The sequence below is a fragment of the Coenobita brevimanus genome, chromosome 73, assembly GCF_032717465.1.
Source record: "Coenobita brevimanus isolate Jiangsu-jjx chromosome 73, ASM3271746v2, whole genome shotgun sequence".
Taxonomy (NCBI): Eukaryota; Metazoa; Arthropoda; class Malacostraca; order Decapoda; family Coenobitidae; genus Coenobita; species Coenobita brevimanus.
In genome coordinates, this window is record NC_137026.1 from 5742065 (window position 1) to 5748600 (window position 6536).

Genomic DNA, 6536 nt, shown 5'->3' on the forward strand with positions numbered 1-6536 from the left:
GCTCTCATTTCCAGTGTTACTGTTTATATCATTTATATACACTAAAAACATGATTGGTGCCAGCACTGAACCCTGTGGTACTCCACTGGTCACTTCTTTCCATGATGAGTAGTTTCCTCTTAGTACTGTTCTCATTTCTCTTTTTATGAGAAAGTCTTGCATCCAACAAAACAGTTTGCCTCGAATTCCTCCTTGATGGTACAGTTTCCATAAAAGTCTTTGGTGTGGTACTGTGTCAAAAGCTTTCTTGAAATCTAAATAGATACTGTCCACCCATCCTTCCCTTTCCTGTATTGTGTTTGTTACTCTGTCATAGTAGCTCAACAGATTAGTAACACATGATTTTCCTTTTCTGAAACCAAACTGTCTTTCTGTTATCATACTGTGTTCTTCTAGATGATTTACCCAAGCTTTTCTTATAAGCTTTTCTAATACCTTGCTTACAACACTGGTCAGTGATACTGGTCGGTAGTTGAGTGGATTTTGTCTATTTCCTTTCTTGAATAAGGGGACAATATTTGCTTTTTTCCAAATATCAGGTAGTTTACCTTGACTCAAGGATTTCTTGAAAATTAAAAATAATGGTTTACTTAATTCCTTTGCACATTCTCGTAGTACCCAACGTGAAATTTCATCAGGACCACTTGCTTTTCCTCTGTCTAATCTACTTAACTCCTCTTGTATTACATTTTCTGCTATTTGTATATCTGGTAGCATGTGTGGACATGCATGTTCCACATAGTCCCTCTCAAAATTTTTTTCTTCTGTAAAAACTAATTGGAAATTCTTATTTAGTGCTTCACAAATATCTTTCTCTTGTGTATAAGTGATTCCCTCATCCATAATTGATTGTATTATATCTTTTACTTTGGTTTTGCTTCAGATATATAGCTGTAAAACAGCTTTGGTTGATCACTACTTTTATTTATTATATCCTTCTCAAACTATTTTTGGGCTTCCCTCCTTATTCTTGTATAATCGTTTCTTGCCTGTTTGTAATTATTATACGCCCTTTCACTATTGTGTCTTCTGTATCTATTCCACAACAAATCTCTTCTTTCTTTTGATTTTTTACATTCTGTATTGAACCATTTCTGTATTTTCTTATCTGCTTCTTTGTGCTGTGGGATGTACTTCTGGACTCCTATTTCATAAAATTCACAAATTTTTTATATCATTCATTCATATTCATTCATTGCCAGACGCCATGTATCCCAGACAGGGTGGCCAAGGGCTTAGAGTTAATTGTTTTACAGGGAGGGGCACTAATCCTCCACCAACCCCACTAGACGTAGGGATGCCAACAGCATCTGGTGTTCCCAGGCGGTCACCCATCCAAGTACTAACCAGACCCAACGTTGCTTAACTTCGCTGATCGAACGGGAAGCGGTGTACTCAACGTGGTATGGCCGTTGGCATTTTTTATATACAGCATTTAAATCTTGTCCTCTAAGCTCATTTTCCCAATCAACTTCTAAGAAATACTTCTTTAGGTCTTGATAATTTCCCTTTTTATAGTTTAGGCTCTTTTTGTAACTGTGTGTGTTCTTACCTAATTGTTCTTACCTATTTGTATCTTTACAGGAATGAGTCAAGCTCGTACTGTCCCGTGTCTTAAACCATATTTATCGTACATATCCTTAAATTTGTGAATTGTTTTGGCACACACTATTTCATTCGGTAGTGCATTCCATTGATCAATTGCTCTATTTGGGAAACTGAATTTCCTTACGTCTTTATCACCTCTCTTCTTATGCAGTTTTTTGCAGTGTCCTCTCGCTGATGCTTCTCCATATGTTAAGTAATCATTTATGTCTATTTTCTCCTTTCCTGATATAAATTTATATAGCATTATCATGTCACCTCTTTTCCTTCTCTCCTGTAGTGTTGGTAGATTTAGTTTATTTAGTCTTTCTTCGTAGCTTAGGTCCCTTAAGATTGGTATCCATCTTGTAGCGGACCTTTGAACTTTTTCAATCTTGTCTATATGCTTTTTGAGATGACTCTAGACTACTGATGCATATTCCAGGGTTGGTCTAATGAATGATGTTATTATCCTTCTTAGCATGTCTTCATTTATGTATGTGAATGCTTTTCTCATATTTGCAAGCAGTGTATACATATTCCGCACCTTCTTGCTGATGTGGTCAGCCGGAGACAGTCTGTTATTGATAATCACACCTAGGTCTTTCTCTCTTTCTGATGTGTATAGGGTTTTATTTCCTAACTTATAATCCCAATCAGGTCTTTTTCCACTTTTACCAAACTTGATTACATGACACTTGTCCACACTGAATTCCATTTGCCATGTACTACTCCATTCATCAAGTTTATTTAATTCTTCTTGTAGCTCTTTACAAGAATCTGTGTTAGTAATTCTCCTCTGTATTTTTGCATCATCTGCAAACATATTCAAATAGCTCTCATTTCCAGTGTTACTGTTTATATCATTTATATACACTAAAAACATGATTGGTGCCAGCACTGAACCCTGTGGTACTCCACTGGTCACTTCTTTCCATGATGAGTAGTTTCCTCTTAGTACTGTCCTCATTTCTCTTTTTATGAGAAAGTCTTGCATCCAACAAAACAGTTTGCCTCGAATTCCTCCTTGATGGTACAGTTTCCATAAAAGTCTTTGGTGTGGTACTGTGTGTGTGTGTGTGTGTGTGTGTGTGTGGTAGGGGAGTGTTGTTTGTGGTGTGGTGTGGAATGTGACTGTGTTCTGCTTCCAGTTTGTGAAACGGGTCACTGTAGATTTGGCTGGGACTATTTTGAGCCTGTTCATGGTGAACCATTCATGTAGTGTGTTGAGGTAAGGTTGGAGGATGTGTGCAGCTGTGTTTGCATTTTGGTGTGTACATGTAGGAGTTAGGTCATCCACATAGGAAGCTATGTGTATTTGTGGTGTGTGGGGTGTGGGTACGGTATGTCGTGCATGTACTGTACAGGTTAAAGAGAGTAGGGGACAAAACAGATCCTTGAGGAACACTATTTGTGGAGTTTCTATGTTCAAAGACTGACCAGCAAATGGTGCATGTGCACATCTGCCTGCTAAGTAATTTGCCAACCATCTTTTTGTGTTATTTGCACAACGACGAATGTCAGTTTTGAATAATGGGAAACATACATTTTATTTGAAGCGGCAAAAGCATCTTACAATACCAGTTCTTCTTCCTGATTGTCTGTTACATATATTGTTCTGATTATTTCTGGGGTGGTACATACAGTAGGTATTTCATGCAAAATCTGTTTCCCTATTGTTTTTAGCTGTGTTCCGCTGTGACAACTCTTGATTTGTCTGCTGTAGGCCTAATGGCGGAAGAGACTGTCCTAAACTAAGTGTTTAATTAAACCTAACCTAACTCAGCTTAACTGTACCTAATAATTTAATCTAATTTAACCTAACCTAATCTAACCTAATCTCCAGTTGGAATGCTGGGAAACGAAAACCACCTTTGAGTAGGTAGAGTAAGACAAAACAATTGTAGGTACGGCTTTAAGAACATGATGATAAAAAGTGGTAAATTTTTCAGCAGGAAAAGGTAATTTACCACCCTGAAAACAGTCATAATAATACAGAAAACAAACTGGAGGAATATGAATTGAACTGGTAAGGTACTTCTTCCAGTTCAAGTAAAGTGTACATTTAACTGGATAATTACCACACCACACAAAAATGACAACAGTTTAAAAATTCTTTCAAAGGTAATGAAACATTAAAACAAACCTGAGCCAAACAAGCACACAGGGTAATTCTTTACCAAACGGGCACGGCGATTCCACCTATGTTATAACAAACAGTATTATTTTACAAATGGACAATACGCAGTTTTGGAATTTTAGCACCATTAACGTACAGTACAGTCCCTAAGGATCAAAATGAACCCCCATAACCTCACTCGGAAATTGATATTTTCAGAGATAATGAATTTAATTTAAAATTCCAAAAAAAAACTATCTTGGATCTTCACTTGGCCACTTCGGGTAAAAAATGTGAACGTTTTTCTTCCCTTCGACTGCGCATGTGTCTCGTAGGTCTATATCACCCACTCATAGGCCTACTTTAGGTCACGTGATGGAATTCTGCCAATGAATTTGAAGTGCGGTCTTTGATTCAACCTGGATGGAAAATTCAAATCCTTCTCACTATGGCCCCTGAAGAAGAAAGACGTGCTGTGTGTCCCGGGTGTGATATTGATTATTTACAGCTGATTATGCGTTTCCACTCAGAACCTGAGGAGGCTATTGAGTTATTTAGAAGACACGGTGTATTACCTTCCGATTATTGCCCAGATTGTCAGGAACCAGGTAAATTTAGAAAAGACAAACATCAGTGGTACTGTGGTCGGTACAAAAAGTACGCAAAAACCAAAAAATGGGTCCAGTGTAGTTTTTGTGTCTGAAAACAAAGGAAGTTTTTTGGACAACACACACCTTCCTGCCCGGCAGATTATACTGTTCATAAACCACTGGATTCAAAAGTTCTGGAACCACGACGTTATTATCACGTGTTTGAAGTGGTCGACAAAGACAAGTGTGGACTGGCAAAGCTTTTGCTCAGAAGCGACCCTTTCGTGGCTACAGAACCAGCCACCCATCGGGGGACCTGGCGTTGTCGTCGAGATTGACGAGACATTTTTTGTGAGGGCAAAATACAATCGTGGGAGAAACCTAAGGGACGTGTGGTATTTTAGAGGGATTGAATGGGTCGGAAAAAAGTTTTTCCTGGTCCCTTTAGTGAAAGGGGATCAAATGCTTGACAGGAGTCTTGCAACCCTTGTACCCGTTATCAAAAAATTCATTTGGCCAGGTAGCATTGTTAACAGTGATGGTGGGGCTGCTTGTCGACGGTTGGTGGACAATGGGTACACGCATCGTGTTATTAACCAGAAGGAGGCATTTGTGGACCCATACAACCCGACCATCAATACGCGGACCATTGAAAGACTGTGGCGTGATGTAAAGGAGTGGTCTAAGCGTCCTGGACTACGGACTGAATATTTTGAACATTACTTCTCTATGTGTCTGTTTCTTCACACCAGCGCTGAGCAAATGTTACACCACTTCCTTATTGCTGCAGCCACACTATACCCGCCACAGTCAGATTGGCAATGTGAACGACCTGATGCTGTTGCCGCTATTCCACTAGGCCTACCCCCAGAAGACGACGACGACCCAGACGAACCTCGTTCTGGACCATCGTATCTTTAGGGTAAGCGTTTCCCTAGAATAGGTTAGGTATGTTGGGTTAGGTTTGGTTGGGTTTAGTGTGTGTGATGAGGTTACATTACATACTCCCCTAGGATAGGTTAGGTATGTTGGGGTAGGTTTGGTTAGTTTTATAGTGTTCGGTGAGGTTACGTTTGGTCTGTTTCGTTTGGTTTGGTCTGTTCGGTTACGTTTACGAGTGGTGCAGTATATTTTGCTGGTGGTTTCAATGTGAGTTTAGTTGTTTTTTTAACTTCATTTTTTTCGGAAAATGCTTTATTTCACCTACTTGTCCAATCAAAGTTCATGATTGAAAAAGAGGGACAATGAGACATTTCCGACAAAAATGAAGGTCAGAAACATTCGAATCGCATCAAAAACTGCCAGAAAATTATATTGCACTACCTGGGGGGTGTATTGTCCACTTGTAAAAATTTACCTAACAAACACAATCTCAAGGCAAGTCTGGTGCATATACAACACAGATAGTTAACTAATGAACTGTGACTGCATCAAGTGATTGGAAAAAGACAAAGCAAACCTATTTTTGGGTAGTTAAGGATGCGGCCAGGCCACCCACAGCCATGTTTACCTATGTTCTCTCCAACTGCTGGCGTCGTTTACCAACCATCTCTCTGACTGGATGCATCAGTGTATCCCGTGTCAAAGCAATGACAGACTTAATGATTTAACCAAACCTAACCTAATCCAACCTAACCTTACTTGCATTTAACAGCCAACTTTCAAATCTAAAAATGCGCATCATGAATGTTAAATGCAGCCGGTTGCTGGCAGACAGCGAAATATTTATGCTTTCTCAATTCTCATTTACGCTTTAGAGGTATGTTTGTAAAATCCCCAGTTGCTGTGGTAATCCAGGAATAATAAGTAACCTGTGAAACATTCAATAGAAAATATGGAAAACCTGGGCCCATTTGGTAAAGAATGAATCAGTCCTGTATACATATCTAATTTAGCAAATCAGACATGGATAACACAGTAACTTGCTGGTGGTGTCTATCCTTGAATGACGCAGTGAACACCCTCCACACGATCGTCCTGACGGGGAAATGATCAAGCACACCTCACCAATGATTACACACAGCTGACGCCATAAACACTGAAAACAAGTACACCACTGATGCTGACTCCTCCATCTTTCCACTCCATTTATCGCCTGTGGTGTATTGATTTACCATTAGAACCTGGCAAAGTTCCATATAATCCTAAGTGCCCTGTTAATATTTTTGAAAATATACTTTAACATATTTAGATTTCAAGTGTTTTTAAATATGTGATCTTTATGAAGAAATAACTGTTCAGAA

General features: G+C 39.1%; 1 non-coding gene across 1 annotated transcript; it reads right to left on the minus strand.

Annotated features, from left to right (window-relative positions):
- Positions 1-1298: 1298 nt before the first annotated feature.
- On the minus strand, positions 1299-1417 carry LOC145407621 (5S ribosomal RNA). The gene has a single exon (XR_013898771.1). It is a non-coding gene; the product is annotated as a 5S ribosomal RNA (ribosomal RNA).
- Positions 1418-6536: the final 5119 nt, after the last annotated feature.